The sequence below is a fragment of the Panicum virgatum genome, chromosome 8K, assembly GCF_016808335.1.
Source record: "Panicum virgatum strain AP13 chromosome 8K, P.virgatum_v5, whole genome shotgun sequence".
Lineage (NCBI taxonomy): Eukaryota > Viridiplantae > Streptophyta > Magnoliopsida > Poales > Poaceae > Panicum > Panicum virgatum.
Genome location: NC_053143.1, coordinates 3537971 through 3555725, shown reverse-complemented (window position 1 = coordinate 3555725; position 17755 = coordinate 3537971). Strand labels below are relative to the sequence as shown.

General features: G+C 44.2%; 1 pseudogene; it reads right to left on the bottom strand.

The window, feature by feature from the left end:
* Positions 1-12113: 12113 nt before the first annotated feature.
* LOC120646511 lies at positions 12114-15749 on the bottom strand (annotated as a pseudogene).
* Positions 15750-17755: the final 2006 nt, after the last annotated feature.

Below are 17755 nucleotides of genomic sequence, written 5' to 3'. Positions count from 1 at the left end.
GTTTGAAATCGATTCCGGAGGGTGGATCCGGAACCTCTGGATTGAAATCACCAAGGTCCCACCTTTGCCCCTTGAAATCCTTGGTCAAATCCTTGAATCGCCACAAAATCGCCTCTCTCGAACAGTAGAAGTGTCGGGCAGAATGTGAGAGGATGAATGAGGGGTGAAAGGGTAAGTCACGGGCTAAATAGTGATATAACTGTTGAAATCCGGAACTTTCGGGTTCAAAAACCGGAACTTCCGGTTTTCACAGAACCCCTCTGACTTGACTTGATTTTGAGTGTATTTCCCGAGATAAAAGTAAGTTCCAACTTCTTGAACATCCATAATAATTTTGGAACTTTATAGCCATGGAAATTTCCTCAGAATTTTTGAGGTGAATATTTTTACCCACTTGAATCCGGAACTTCCGGGTTGTAAACTCGGAACTTTCGGATTTACTGCTGTACCTGGGTAAACTCCAGAGAATCCGGTAGAAGGGCCAGAGTATCCGGACCACCCCAGAGAATCCGGGCTGGAACCCAGAGAATCTGGACTATTCTCAGAATTGGGCAAAATATCTCAAAAGTGTTGATAGAGTTTGATTTCTAGAAGAGAGGTCCTTGACAAGAGAAAGATTTTGATATTTTGGTTCCTTTGTCTTAGATATCCATTTGAAATAGGAACCTAGGCTTGAATTTGATGAGAGGAAGCATTTCCAAAGAATATAGCCCTTGAGATGAGATTGGAATAGATCCTATGGACTTGAGAGAGTCTTGTTGCTTTGTGGTTAGACAACAATTAAATAAGTGTAACTATAACCACAAGGCAACTTGACATGGTCACAAAGACCAAGAACTAAAAGTTTTCAAACAGCATACAACCTAGCATACTAGTTGGGTTTTCGAAAAATCTATCCTATAACATTCATGTATCTAGTAACTCAAGTTAAGTAACATTCTTAACATATTTGGCTCATACCTCACAACAATTTAGTTCTCTTGACACTAAGTCAAACTCAAAAGAAGGTATCAACCAAATATCTAAAGTTACACTAAATGACTTTGAATTACTTGATACACAACATGCACACACTAGCATGTAGAGGGCCTAGATGCAAAACATAAATACTTGACCCTAATAAAACATACCTTGGCCCTATGGGTTCCATGTCCTTCGCAAGAGAAGGATCTCACATACATGGCTTGCACATAATCATTAAATACATAACTTGAACTCTTTTCTTTCAATTAAACATGAAAAGCTCAGAAGCCCAAGTAAATCACATTAGTAGTACAAGCCCTAGCTTTGTGCTTGATGATTCTTAAAATGTGGAAGGCAATGAATCGTCAAGCAGTAAAGCCTCATAACATGGACTAAGTTTCTCAAGAGTGAATAATGCTCACATATATATGGAGGCAAGTATATGTGCATCTTTTGATCGATTAAGACCAAATGAGGAACTTAAGCCATATTATGGAGAGCAGCCACACAAAGTGATAATCAATCCAATTTTGAGTTTAAATACACCTTTTTCAAGTTGGATTGGTGACCTTGAAGTCAAGTGGCATACTCATAGTGAAGCATATTACCCTCGTGATCATGTCTATGTTTTCTACACACATGAATCCTTGAAAGCGAGGTTAGTAGCAAGACACAAAATATGAAATAATCTCCCCCTAAATAAGTGCATCAAGGATAGGATTCTTGAGATATGCACTTGTGATTAATAAAGACACTTGAGGAGACTCATTTCATATCTTGGTCGAATTTAATCAAAGATTGTATCTAAAACATTGAGTAAGTCAAGAATGAGCTCACAGTCCTAAGAGTCAGGTCAAGACCACTGTCTTTCTGCAGATATTCCTCGACTGTGATTACTTTGAAAATCCGGAACTTCCGGGTTTCACAATCCGGAACTTCCGGGTTTACCAGACTTTCTTGACTGGGGGTAATCCATGAATTCTTGATCTTTCTTGAATCTGCAATACTTGTAGATGCTCCTGTAATGTTACTAAAGAACCAGCTCCACCAAAGAGCTTGTTAAGAGCATTACAAATAATAATTGCTTATATTTTACAAATTAACAAAGTGAACTAATCATCCCTTTTATTTGAAATTACACAAAGCAATCTCAAATTTAAGAACTTGATTAGCACAAGGAAGAGGTACGTGTTACCGGAGATGCATTGGAATGATGGATTGGTTTGAGTTCAACTTGGTAATTTTCTAGATGAACTTTGGACAATGATATTGAGGTGAAGCTCTTCTCATATTCGCCAAGTCCACAATGCATCTCTAAGTACCTGCTAATTCTTTCAAGCACATTTTGGTACCCAAGCCACGTTGGGTCCACAAAGGTTAGTCAACAAAGATTTGGGGACCCAAATGGCTTTTGGGTGAGTAGATGATGAACTCATCATCCTACCAGCATCAAAACCATTTGAAGGTCTCCTATAGCACAAAGGTACATTGTTGATCAAGTTTGGCTTAGGAGAGTTATCGTTTGGACAATGCTTACCAAGATGTCCTTTTTCTCGACATGTATAGCAAACTTTGTGCTTAATGCTGCTTAATGGCTTGTTATTATTATCCTTGACTGCTTTCCTCTCCAAGTATTTTTCTTGAGCCTTCTTGAAACCCTTGTTTGGTCTGAAGTGCCTTTGTGATTTCAAAGCTGGAACTTCCGGGTTGTACAATCCGGAACTTCCGGGTTTGCTTGACTTGTTTGGGCAAGTTGCAATTCTGTGTCCCATTTTGCAGCAGTCAAAACATCTTCTTTTGGCAAGGCTTCTTTGTCTCTTAGAGAGGGTCTGCTGGCCTTCTATCTTGATTGAGCACACTGAGGCATAATGTCCCATGTTGGAGCATTTGTAGCACTTAATATGATCCATATTTTTCTTCCTTGCTTGAGACTTGCTCTCCTTTGACTTGTGTATAAGTTTGCATGAGTTTTGCACGGTGGACCCCTTCTCAAGCTTCTTCACCATGGTTTCACGGTTATCTTGAGAAGGTTGCACAACACTCTTGCCTTTTAATTTTGACAAGTCTTGTGAGAGCCTCTCAACCTCTTGTTTGAGCACTTCATTTTCTAGGGCGAGGTCGTCATTGCAATCTTCCACGATCACTTGCTCACACAAAGATTGTTTCTCTTTGTTCTCATTTTGTGAACAAGTGTTGTCAATTTGCTTATTTGATTTTACCACTGTAACCATGACCTCATGAGCTATTTCTAGGATGGCAAGTGAATCCATAATCTATTCATTTGAGCATTTGACTTCCATACCACGAGTTTGCTCATACATAAGCTTGTTTGTGAGCTCATCTACTTGAGTCTTGAAATCTTCATCTTTCTTCTTGAGAAGCTTTTCCAGCCTCTTAATCTCATGATGTTGAATTGTCACTCTTTTCATCATATCAATCACTGTTTTTCTGACCCTTTTGTCCAGCTTTCCAAGTTCATGCATTAACACTTCATTCTCATCATCATCACTATCACTATCACTGTCACTCTCACTGTCTGAGTCTGACTTCTTTTCAGTTGTGACTATAAAGCACTGATGATGACTGCAATGTGATTGATCAGAACAAGTAGAAGCTGATTCATCATCTGACTTATATATCTCAACATTACTCCTAAATCCGGAACTTCTGGGTCCTGAATCCGGAACTTCCGGGTTTGCTGTAATTTCTGGAGTTGAGTCACTGATTTCTGTAACTTTGTTTTCCCAACTTTTATCAGATGATTTTTGATAAGCTGCGCTAATTACTGATAGTACTAAGCAATCTTTGTCATAAAGATTCTTGAGAAATTTCCAAATGAGATGAGCATTTTCTCGCATTTCTTCATCCTCAAGAAAATATCATTAATTTCTGCGCATACATTACTCAGCAAATAATCAGTAACTAACGCGTTGAGTTGCATGCAATCCATTTCCCTTTGATTTGTTATATCAATATTTTTCCAACTAAAATTTTGAGGAAGGATGCTTGCAACTACAACCCGTTCAACAAGCGGACCAAGCTTCCGCAAATGTTTACAAACATGAATAGACCAGGAAGCATAATTTGAGCCATCACTTACAAGTGGCTCAATGAGTACCTCATAGGACGTCGACATCATTTCTTCACGGCGGTTAAGCTTTGATGTGAAGTTAGGCTCTGATAGCAATTGAAAGGACCGTGATGTCGCCTAGAGGGGGGTGAATAGGCGCACCTACAAATTTTCACTCAAACGCAGCGGATAAAATTCACTGTCTGCCAAACCCGGAACTTCCGGGTTTCAAATCCGGAACTTCCGGATTTGGTCTAGACAGTGGGTGAACTCAGAACTTCCGGGTTTGTCAATCCGGAACTTCCGAGTTCACTCAGAACAGAGTGAACACACAGAGTAGTGCTAATAAATGAATGTAAATTCAAACCCCAATTGTAGAGTCTGCTCAGAGAAGTTCCTTGAGCAGGTTCACGCAGATCCTGACACATACGAAACACAATATCTCCAAGACACAAGTGTCTAATGGAGAGCTCCTCAAATCCACAAAACAAATGTAAATGTAATGAACACAAGGATTTGTTTTACCGAAGTTCAGATTCACCCCGTGCACCCACGTATGAATCCTAGTCTCCATTGAGGAAGCTTATATCGACCCCAAGGTCAAGCTATCTCCTCCTTCCACTATATGACCATGCGCCCTCGTGGCACAAGATCGGTGCTGCAACAAACTTGCCGCTGCTCACCACAATCCTTGGGAGCTAGCCGGCGACGCCTAGCCATCTAGGAGGCTTCACCTCCAAGAGTAACAAATGCGAATCACACAAATCACGGCTAATCTCAAGTGCTCAAAGTTTGCTGTGCTCTCTAGTGCTATCAAGCAATCAACTCTCTCAACCCAACTATAGGATATACACTAATCACACAATCTCACAAAGAGAGGTTGGGGAGAGCTCAACTATGGCTACCAAGCTTCTTGGGACGACAAGCAATCAACAGAATAGAGCCTGGAACAGCAGCCCACCAAGGAGGGGGCTAAGGGGTATAAATAGTCAGTCCCAACAAAACTAGCCGTTATGTGACAGTTAGAATCCGGAACTTCCGGATTCTACAACCCGGAACCTCCGGGTTTTCAAACCAACTAGCCGTTAGTACCACGTGTGCCAAATCCGGAACTTCCGAATTCCAAATCCGGAACTTCCGGATTTGCCCTGGCAGCAAAGTTAATATGTGTACTTGAGGCTTTTGTGTCTCTCTCAACTCACATGGGTTACTTGAGCACTGAGACTAAACCAAAGACCATTGTGATGCATCCCTCTTGATAGTACGGCATACCTAAACTCAAGATCAAAGATAAATTGCATTTCAACTTCTTGAGCTTCTCTTTTTCATCCTATGCCGTGAGTTGATCAATCACAATCTGAGGTGTGCATCCAACTTGGCTTCTTTACTTTGAGCACATCTTCCTTGAGCTAGTGACCTTGAACCTTTATCCTTGAATGAAATCCACTTCTAGTTCAAGTCACCATCTTCACAACAAGATTCTAGAAAGATTGATACTTGCCAATATGAACACCACACATGACCAAGATTCTTCAAGTTGAACCCATGGAACGTTTCGTCACCCTAGCATTGGTTCCTCGGCACAACCACAATTGCCCTTCTCCAAGCTTAGTACCTAGAAACCCATTTCCGAATTCCAACTCTTCATCCTTGCATCACATATAGCTTCATGTAGGCTTGTATCACAATTAACTTACAATGAAATCTATTTTGATCCACAAGCAATTTTTCTTCTCTAATGAATGACACATGTCAATATGAAATTCTCCATGTCTCTTAGAATTCTTGGACTTGATCATTATCGGTTTCTTTGCTCATGCCAAGCCTTTGCTTACATAGCCTCTAGAAACACGCCTTTCGATCCCATCCATTTATCCTTAAGAGTCCTCTTGAACTCACATTGATTTTGCCATTACAATGAACATCATTTCTTTCATGCTAGCTTGATCATCAACTATCTCATACATTCCTTATGACAAGTTTCTCCAATTGTGAGACTATGCCTAAGCATACACCTTTGTCTCATTCACAATACATTGGCTTGTCATTTTGAATTCCACTTATGTCAACAAGCTTCATTTGGATATACGAATAAATTCTTTATCGTTGATACATATCCCAATTTCCATGGTAGCTGTTGCTTGTTAATATTCTCATACTAGAACATGTCATTCATCTTGTCATATGAGCATGTGTCTTGAATCTTGATTCATTTCATCACATAGATTACAATTGTGATAAACAATTCCTGCTCATATACTCAACAAGATAGTTAGCCCTTTAATCGTGGTGTCAATCAATCCACCAAAACACACTAGGGGCCGAGATGCACTTTCAGAAAGTTCATGAAGACGTTTGTGGTACACATCAATCGGCTCCCGGGATGAAGTGGTTGTTTGATAGAGCCGGTTTGTATTAGTATACCATGAACTTTGATTGTTTCAAGAAGTATAAAAGGGTGTGAAGAGTATCAGCGGTTTGGTGATTTACTATTGGTGCCCGCTGTGATGATACATCCTATTATCAAATCATGGTCGTTCCGAGGTTGAGGATTGGATTTCCTTGTTCAAATTAATCCCCCATTTTTCGAAGAGGCATTGTTTCGTGTTAGTTGCTACAAATTATTTGAATAAATGGACCAAAGCAGTTCCTTTGAAGGACATAATTCACAGCCGAGGTTGTATATATTCAGGCTTGTCTCACTTATACAAGATGACATGGCAGATATATGATATCGTCCTTCAAAGCAAGACATGATTGGTGCGTAGGTGCTTCTCGTTGTTCAAGTGTATTTTTGGGCTTGGAGATATGTTTCTTAGTACGCAAGCTTTACTAAAAAACAGGGGGCATATGTTGACACCCAAAATTGGCACGACTAAGGTTTTCTGGGCAATCTGGACAGACCGGTCAGACCACTCATATGAACCGGTCAGACCGGTCTAGACAAGTTTGTCAAATTGCAAATTGGACTACAATATTGCGTAGATCTCATCGAGACAATCGAAATGCATATATAGAACGTCCAATTCGGAGTTCGGATGAGGGAGTTATGCCTCCCGGAAGACCTACACCCCGGTCTAACCGGTCAGACCAGTCCAGGGCGGTCAGACCGGTCCGAAACGCCCAGTCTGAGTTAGGAGTTGTATTTTGACACGGGATTTGATAGGGTTCCGACTCCTAACGGGTACAGACCTCCCACGATAAAAGAGATAAGAATACTAATTCACCAACAAATGGTTCAATTAAATATATATCAAATGCATACAGAGGCGTTATGCAAAATGAAATCTATTGCAACAAGATAATGATAATATGTATTTTTTAGAGTATATTTTAGAATATTTAATAAAAAGGAAGAGAGCGTGAGATATAATTATAGTTATTAGCTATAATCTTTATTTTTTATATGAATTCTAATTAGCTTGTGTGGGGCACGGGTTGGTAGGCTAATATATTTTAATTATTAGTCCACGTCACCTGATTGAGCTGAGTTTGATATTTTTTTTTAGCCTTGACACCCATTTCTTGAATATTTGCAATCAGTTCGTGATTATTCTTATTCTCCTCCACCTTCGCTCCTCCCCGCCCGCCTGTCCGTCGTCCTCCCTAGCACCGAACGGCCATCATCTGTCCAACCCTAGCTCAAGCCCTAGCACCAATAAGCTCCACACTCCTTTGATTCGTGCAGCGAGTACCGGAGGACGGACGGCGGCACCCACAATTCATTGAATTTTTATTTTTTTAAATATTATTTTTTATGATAATTATGGATTAATACCCTGGATAAGAGGAATTCCAGAACCAGACCTGAATTAGGTAATTTCGTCTAACCTGTAGACGAAATTTAAATTTCATCCATCTAGCAAACGAAATTAGGTAATTTCATCTACTGTAGACTAAATTTAAATTTGTCTTCTGACCAATCGATCGATTTGAACGTGGGCCACAATATTTCATCCAATGCGTTGATGAAATCTAATTTTGTCTTACGGTTGGACGAAATCAGCATAAATTTTGTTGATTTCGTCCACCCATTACTACACCCGTTATTCCGTCCAAATTTTGTTGATTTCGTCCACCCACTACACCCGTTATCCCGTCCAAATTTTGTTGATTTCGTCCACCCACTACACCCGTTATCCTGTCTTCTCTTACACGTCCCTCTCTCACCGCTCCCTCTCTCTCATCCATTCCTCTCGGCGGGTGGGTGCAGCAGCAGGGTGCGGCGGATGAAAATTGAGATTTCGTCCACCAGTTTTGTGGAGCACTACAAAGGATACATTTGTTTTTTTTTTGAGAAAACATAACCAACCTATTCAAGTTCCAACTGAAAAAAATATGAACTTCAGGATGCAGAATGTAAAAACCCTACAAAATAAAGAGTACAAAATAAAAAAAAAAACTATCCAAAATGTTTATCGTCCGCATGATCAACCTACATATAAGTCGAAAAGTTGTATGCAAAAACAATAACTCTACGGCGACAAATGTTCAAAACAACAACAAAAAGGTCTAAATTGAAAAAAATAAAGCAAACTAAATTTTGCGTGCTGGGTAGACTGAAAATTATAGATTTTGTCTACCCGGTGGATGAAAATTGAGAGTTCGTCCACCGGGTAGACGAAATCTATTTTCGCCTAAAAATTAGACGAAATTACAATTTTGTCATGCACAATTACAATTTCGTCATGCACAGCGAACTAATGCGTGGACGAAAATATATATTTCGTCTAATGGTTGGACGAAATATATTTTCGTCCATCTAGAGGATGAAATTTTTGTATTCTGTCCATTTGGAAGACGAAATCGGCAAATTTCGTCGGCTGTGTGGACGAAATTTAAATTTCGCCCGTTGGGCAGACGATACAGATCTAATTCTGGAATTCCTCATATTAGGAGTATTAATCCAAAATTAACATAAAAAATCATATTAAAAAAATAAAAATTCCAATTCATCACCCTTCGCGGCAATATTCCGGCGCGGCATGGCCACAGGCGAAGGTGGCACTGTATCTCTTCCGAACGCAAGAGTTCTTAGACTACAAACCTCAAATGAGGGGATAAAAATACAAGAAACAAAACTTTAAAACAAAGAAAAAAAACTAAAAGACTAAGGTTTAGTCTTCTTCATTTGAAACGCGAACGAAGAAGAAAAATGAATGCCATCACTTCCAGCGAGGATCACGAGGCCTCGACCCACGCATCCCGTGCTCACAATTCATGACCTGATGGAAAGGTGAATACTCTGAATGGGTGAAACATGCATGGCCAATTCAGCAGATGTGATTATTTGGCATTGTTCTCTCGCCAATAGCACTGCTGCAATAAAGAGATCAGAGTTTATGCGTGTGTATCAAAGAAGGCAAGCTTCATGAAGCAGTGGTTGGTCCATTTTTGTGTGGAATTTTTTTTAGGAAAGGATAGGCACATATTTAAATGAATAACCAGTACATTCTTGTGTTATGTTCTCTCTTCTGGTCCATAGAAGTGCAGATGGAGCACAACACGTCAACACCAGTGCTGCAAGCTAAGGGGGATAAATCATGTTTTCCATTTTTTCCCCATGAGAGGTAAACAATTTCATCTTGATTGAAGGAGAGATTATAAGTTATCAGGTCCATTTCAATGTCTTTGCTATGTCAGGCTTGGGGTGCGTCGAGAGCTCTCCTATTACAACCCAAACCCAGTGTAATTTATTGAATGTTTCCGCTTCTCAAGATTTTTAATGGAATGGCATCGACTAGTGTGTGTGTGTGTGTGTGTGTGTGTGTGTGTGTGTGTGTGTGTGTGTGTGTGTAAAGATGCTACTTTCAGTGTCAGTTAACCCAAAAGTTCCAGTCATGTGTGAACAGTGATCATAGAAGTGTCCACCATTGACGTCAGACAAGTCATGTCCATCTCCTCATAGAGTGATAATACTATTGTTTCATACACTCAGATGCAGCGCTTTGTAGCAATATTCATTTGTTCTTGTATAGATCGAGCCACGGCATAAATCTGGACACAACCTGCACTTCTACTACGATGTCTGGTGTGAAAGCCAGATTTTGTTACATTGGCAGATTCTGTTCTTGACTAAAGCAGTGCCATTTGCATGAAAGATGGGAGTTGGATGTGCATATCTGAATTTCTGCTCATACCCGATATTTTAGTAAAGGGCAGAATCTCTGTTTATACCAGGAATTCAGTTCAGTTTCAGTGCATGATAATTTAAGTGAGTGATTGTCATGTATATGCTTTACGCTGGAGAGGGGAACGATATAGACCCTCCAGAGTTTCCAAGAGCAAAGCTGATCGAGGAAGCAATGCATTAAGTATCTTGGTCTGGTAAGAAATGTTGCACAATTGCTTCCTATGTTTATTTAGAACTCATGCCATATACCCTTCCTCAAAGTATCTGTCAGAAACTAATGATTGCTCGACTATCTCTGTACTGCAACATCATCTTTTTCCTCAAGTTTGACTTGTAAGAAATATGTTCTTCAAATCAAAACATGTATTGAATATTATTGCTATTACTATAAAATTAGTTCATATATGATATATGAACTGCATGTGGTGCAGCCTCAGGCCTAAATTATAATTATTCTAAACATGAATAAGTTCGAGCATTAATTGTTCTGCTACTGTCCATACTATTATTAACTTAAACCATGAACCATGGTCATTAATGGAAGTATGTTGACTTTAAAATACTTCACATATTCAAGCACAGCAAAAGGAATTTCTTTTTAGCAAACTTATTATTTTCTTGATATAAAACCTCCCACTTGGTTCCAAGCTCTAACATTTATCCAATGTCTTGCGGCAAGAGCGTGAGCACTATGAATATGTCATTAATGAGGGAAAGATTATATGTAAACAGTCTGGAGAACCACTTGATACATGCCAAGGTCCTAAAGGGACTAAATGGTTTTTTGTTATGAGCACAGCAAAATAACGGAGCTTGATACTACAGACCACTATCATGATGGCATTTCTATAAATAACGGAGACCGCATAATTAATATGGCAAGTAAATTAGAGCTTGAGATAGACATAATAACTGCATTGGAGAGACAATCGCTCCAACAAATTTAGAGGTCACATAGAGATGTCTCAACATACTGAGAATCCAATTCCTCTAAATAATCCTCATTTCTTGACATTCACAAGAAAATGATACTTTTTAGGCAGGGACATCATTTGGTGCTGATATTTCTCCCTCAGAAAACTGATATTAGCAAGGAAGTAGTGGATGCCTCAAGTGAGAATTTCATCTCATCAATTTTAGAGAGGTAAGTCCCAGCCCACATTATCTCACCTTTATACAATAGCCTCCTAACAAGAGAATTTAGCATACATGAGTCTGGGGTGCATCCACTATTTTCCGTTGCTAAAAACAGATTGTCAGACTCTTCTAGCAACCCTTCTTTTATGAGATTTTGTATCATTAAGTGATAGGTCACAACATTTGGACCTAAACCATGGGCAGAGATAGCAGTGAACATATCCATAGCATCTTCCTTTCTGCCACTTTTGAGCAAAGCATCAATCATAATGTTGAAGGTAACGATGTTAAGTTGAAAATCCTTAGAACATAGACTATGAAATATTTTAAATGCCTCATCAACACAATTATTTTTGCAAAGACCATTCAGAATTATATTGTACGTGAAAATGTCCAACTTCATTCCACTTTTGATCATATTGAGATAGAGTTCTTTTGCTTCAGAAAACTTCCCAGACCGAAATAAACCCTGAAGTACCGTGGTATAACTGACAATTCCAGGCCTAACTTCATTGCTTAACATTTCTCTGAATAGTCTAGCTCTACAATAGCCATGAAGCAAAGTATTATAAGAAGTGGCATTTGGTTTCAAGCCAACTCGGACCATATCATCAAGTAACTTCATAGCTTCCTTCATCCTACCAGCTAAACAGTGGCCATCCATTAATATAGTATATGAGATAGCATCAGGCCTCACACCTACACGTACCATTAAGTCAAGGAGACTCTGGGCTTCCTTTCCTCGTCCTTCTCTGCAAAGGTTACACATTACAGTGTTGAAGAACCTGGTATTGGGATGGATCCCTTGATTCAGCATTTCAGAAAATAATTCCTCGGCCTTCTCCCATTTGTCAACACTGCACAGTCCATAACTAGTGAGCTAAAAACAACGATATTAGGAGTCACCCTTTCATTGATCATCTGATTGAATTTAAGCATAGCCTCATCCACTCTTCCCAACTTGCAAAGTGCATCTATTATTGCTCCGTAGCTGACTGCATTAAGACTCGACCCTTGCTGCCTCATTTGGTCAAAGATATGCATTGCCTCATTTATCATACCACCTTTACCATATGCATAGATAATTATATTGAAGATATGATGATTAGGTGAAATACCATTTCCTGCCATTAAATCCAAGAGACCATGCATATCAGAAAGAGCACCTATGGTGGCATACCCATGAAGCAGAGTGCTATATGTAGTTACATTAGGTTTTATGTCCTTTTCAATCATAGAATCAAACATCTTTCTAGCCTCTGTGCATCTTCCACTCTTGCAATGATAATCCAGCAACAAATTACATGTGACAACATCTGGCTGATGACCATGTGCGGACATTTCTTTGAGCATTCGAGCCACCTCTTTCCCTTGTCGTGAAGAGCAATATCCATGGATCAGACAATTATATGTTCGATTATTTGGCTTGACACGTTTATAAATCATCTGCTGAAGGACACCCTCAGCCCTGTCAACCGCTTGAGCTTTGCACAAGCCATCAATGATTATGCTGTAGGTCACAACAGTTGGCAAAATCCCCCGGTCATCCATTGCACTAAATAGGCTGTAAGCTCTGTCCACATGGCCATCTCTAAACAAGCCATTGACGACGGTATTGTACGACACGACATTTGGTGGGCAGCTACCACCTCCATCATCTGCCATCATGTGGAGCAGCTCAAGTGCCTCCTCAGCTCCCTTTTTGTCGCACAAACCCTTTAGAACTGTGTTGTATGAAACTACATCTGGCGCGCAGCCAAACTCGGGCATTCGTTAGCTCAACATCTCCATGGCCTCACCCGCCTCTCCTTCGGGAGCTGGACCAGAGTCTGTACGGAGAACCGCCCTCTTAATGAATGCCATAACTACAAAAATAAATAAAAAACAAAGTCAAATTAGAAACAAAGGCTCAAACGAACCTTCGATCAACCTCGCTGTCTGTTTAGTGCGAGCCATGAGCCGCAAAGTTACTTACACCGAAGAAAATGAGCAGCTTCACCGCTGTTTAGTGCGAGCCATGAGCCGCAAAGTTACTTACACCGAAGAAAACGAGCAGCTTCACCGCGCACGAAACCAGAACCTTTGGACAAACTGCTTTATAGCAAAAAGCGACGAAGGAAAGCAAAGCTCGAGAGGGCACAGGTTTTACCCCCCCTCCTCCGCTTATATAGGCGGTGATAAGGAACAGTTCCAGCGGTAAAACCGAGGAGACGGCAGCCCAAGCGGCGCATTCAGAGAACGACACGTATACAACAAAAACCGACCGTTGCAGCCGACGGTTCGGGAGACATTTTTCCTCGGGAGATTCCCGAAGGTTACACGCAATCTTCTTCATTAACAAGGGTTCGGACCGTCGGCTTCGGACCTCTCCCTTGAGGGGCTACTGTTGGGGATTGGACCTTCGGGACAAGCTCCTACCCTCGGAAATGCTCCCTAACTCTTTTGCAGGGCTCCAACGAGAGGAGGGTAAGCGTACCCGAAGGTGACGAAGGATCACTCAGAAGCACAGGCTTGAAGACCAAGACCTTCGGTGACAACCTTCGGTGGGCGAAGGAAACAAACCGCCGGTCGGGAGCAAAAGGTCTAAGAGCAAGACCTTCGGCGCTCACCTTCGGGAGACGAAGGTGACAAACGGCTACCCGGAAGCATAAGCTCGAAGGCCAAGACCTTCGGGGAAAGAGATCACCGCCGGGAGCGAAGATGATGGCTGTTTGCTCGTTCATGGAACCTTCATGGCTCAAACTCCCGGAGGTACCCGAAGGTTGTTGTAACCTTCGTCGGTTGTAGACATTTGAGTAAAATGTGAATATGTGAGAAGGTCGAATTTGTACACCTCCCGAATACGTGAGAAGGTCGGATTTGTGAACCTCTCACCTTGTAATTTTACCAGGAACCGGCTAAGAGTGAGCTGTAAATGAGTTGGGAGGGGGCAATTTAGGAAACCCTGGCCGAGGGCTAGGGGTATAAATAGCCCCCTCTCGGTCAGTAGCTTCGGCCCGCTCTGCCGCTTCAAGCTGCCTACCCAGGAGGAGGAGGACGCCGCCGCCCAACACCAACAGCCGGCAAGCCAGCTGGGATAGATGATGACGGTCGGGTCGTGTCGTGTCAGTGGCACAATGCAACGCTAGTTCGCATCTGATGACTAGTATCTGTGACGTGCACGCGTGATTTTTTGCAGGACTACTACTAGATGTCTTAGTTGATGCAAAAGTGCGTTGATTTGATTCCTTGCTTGTTCATTCGACCCCGCGCTTACGGCGGTGCTGATGCTTCCGTTGAAAGTTGTAGCCTATCTTGGAAGCAGAACAGCTTCAAATTTCTTGTTGAGTGGTACTACAGATTTCATATTGTATCAAAGCTGTATCCCTCCTTTTGTCGCCCATTTGTTGCGTACTATTTTTCTCGTTGAGTGAAAGTGGATGAAGTGGTTTTATCATGAGATGCTGTGTGCGGCCGGCTTTGTGCTGTTTGTGTACCTATTATTTTGATCATCCCGGCTTCGATGGCCAGCCAAGTTCAGATATTGTCTTTTTTTTGAGATAGATGTTCAGATATTGTCTTGCACTTCTGGCAACGTGACTAAACTGCCGTATTGTCGACCAAGCAACTGGAATGAGTATCCTTACCCCTGGAGCTGGCAGGGAGTTGGTGGTGATCAAGGAGAACATGGATGGGTAGGGCAGTTGGCGAAAACCTCATTCCACATCCACTTGCGGTCACCAAACTTGTCCTAGCCGTCGATCCGAGTTGTGGACCCCATAAACTGTTGTGGCAGCCAGTATAATAGTCATCGTTAGTGTGTTCCAGCGATGAGGTGTGCTAGGGGGTAGTTTTGGAAGTAAAAAAGGTAGCAGCCTTCACCCTTCAATTATTGGTCTCTGTTTTGCTCGCCATACGCCCGAGTCTTCTTCCTCTCACTTGGACCAGATGCAGCACGAGCTCGCGCCGCCCCCCGCGTCAATGCTGCTCGCGCTGGCAGAGCCGCGCCGCCCGTGGGTGGAGCTCGCGACGTCTAAGCTCGCCGAAGCTCTCTTCTTCCCTAACTCCGACTGGATTAGAGGAGAAGGGGTTCGGGGAGGCCAGCCGGCCAGGCGGTGGGGACGGCTAGAGGGCGGATTCAGGGTTCTGGCAGCGGGGGAGGCGGTCGGGCCTAGGTCGGGGCGGGGGCGTCCTTGTCGGAGCTGTGCGTGGTGGTGGCTGGGGCCGGCGACCGGCGGAGGAGGATGAGCAGAGAGACAGAGGAGAAGAGAGAGGTCAGACGTGAGGAAGAAAAATAGTAGAAAGATATCTCTTCCCAATATACTCTCTAGTCTCCAACACCACAGGACACAATCGACCGTTTCAAATAGTCTTGCTGTACGACTCCCTCTCACCAATCTCCACGCGGAGCAGTGTACGAGCGGTGCAGATAGGCCTTGTGCCCGCGTGGGCTGGTGGAATATCCATGTCCGGGCAGCAGGATTAAGTTCTGGTTTGTCACTGGGGTAAAAGGGGAGAGGACAAACATTGGCATATAACATCTACCTCTATCTGCATCCTGCAATGCAACGAGCAGCAGTAAACTAGTAGCAGGTAGGAATTGGAAAACAATGAGCAGATCAATCCAAAGCACTATACGGAGGCACGGAGCTCACAACATTCTCAGAGTAGTTTTTGGTTGGTTCAACGGCATGCCGTTGCGGCGCTGCGACGTGCTCCTCCCTGTCTTTGCTTATAACACTGTCATGCAGTGCTTAGTCCATGCTTGTGTGGTTCCTTCATCTAATAATGCTTGTGTGGTTAGCTTGTTGTACGGTACCTCAGGATAAATTCAGCCAAGAGCCAAGCATGGATGTGAGCGGTGGAGACTGAAGAAGAAGGAACTGCCCGGAATGCCTGGGCACCGAGCTCCTTGCACGGGCTGCGCACCGCCACAATGACCTGGCCGGCTACTGCTCGCCGCTCTCTGCCACAGCAGCATCGGACGCCGCCGGCGCCGCCATCTCCATCGCCAGACCAGCCCGCGGCACTAACCACCTCAGCCGTCGCGTAGAAAGAGACCATGAGCCCTAGCTCCCGACACGGAACCCTCCGATGGCGGCCGCGCCAACGCCCATCATCGGCAGGCGCGCCGCGGCCAGCAGGGGTGGCGGCGCAGACACTCAGAGGCGGCGGGGAGCTCTCAAGGATGCAAAGTGAGCGACCGAGATGCGGCGGCGCTCCGGCAAGCTGCGGAAGGCAGCCCAGGGGGCGGACGGGACCCCGGGGGTGGACGGTATTTCAATTACCGTCCACCCCTGGGTCCCTCCCGTCCGTTCGATCAGGATTTTGCGGTTGAGATAATTCGGAAATCGCCTACTATTTTACATCCTTTTCCCCTTCGCTCGCCATCCCAGCGACAGGACGGCCAGGGCGTGGCGCCGGTGAGCCCGGTGCGCCGCCGATGCGAGGCTCGCGATGGACTGCATCCACAGAACGGGCTTCTCGACGGAGCAGCCACGAGTCCTCTGCACGGCAGCGCCTGCTCACTGCTATAGCTACGTCGGGCCGTCCTTGCCGTATCCGGGCGGCGGTCGCCATCGGGGGACCTGCCTGTGGCACTGGACTGTCCGTTCTAGGATTCTAGTAGTGCAGTTTCAATCTCATGTTCGATTCATCGAGTCCTCGCCATTATTGAAGCTGATGGTGATGCTCTTTGGGGTTGCTTCTGTCATGGATGTTCATGGAGGAGAGATCGCAGCGTGGACGGCGACGACTCGCTGGCCCCCCGCTTCTTTCACCGAGTGCCTCGTCACGAGCGGCGGGTTCCGCGGCGTGCCGGCCGCGGCCAGCGCCGTGGCGAGCCTGCCGGAGACGACGGGGACCGCGGGCGGTGACGGCGAGGAGACCAGCTGCGCGGTGTGCCTGGAGGGCTACACGGCCAGCGACGCGCTGAGGACGATGCCGTGCGCGCACACGTTCCACCCATCGCGGGGATGCATCGTCAGCCGCCTAGACGGAGACCATGGGCGCTCCGGCACGGCCCTCCGCTGCCGAGAACGACGACGCCGCGGCCAGGGGTGTGGCGGTGCAGACACCCAGACAGTCAGACCAGCAGAGCCAAGGGAACGGAGACCATGGTGGATGCATGCTTTAGCAGCGGCGGGGAGCTCTCAAGGAGGCAAAGTTGACGACCGAGACGCGGCGGCGCTCCGGCAAGCTGAGGAAGGCGACCCAGGGGCGGACGGCGGACACTACTTCGAACACCGTCCACCCTGGGGGCGGACGGTATTTCAAATCCCGTCCGCCCCTGGTCCCTGCCATACGTTCGATGAGGATTGTGCGGTTCAGATAATTCGAAAATCGCCTCCTATTTCACATCGTTTTCCCGTTCCTTCGCCATCCCCTCGACGAGAACGAAACGGCCGCGCGTGGCGCCGGCGAGCCCGGTGCGCCGGTGCCAGCTTCGAGACGGAGCGCATCCACAGAACGCG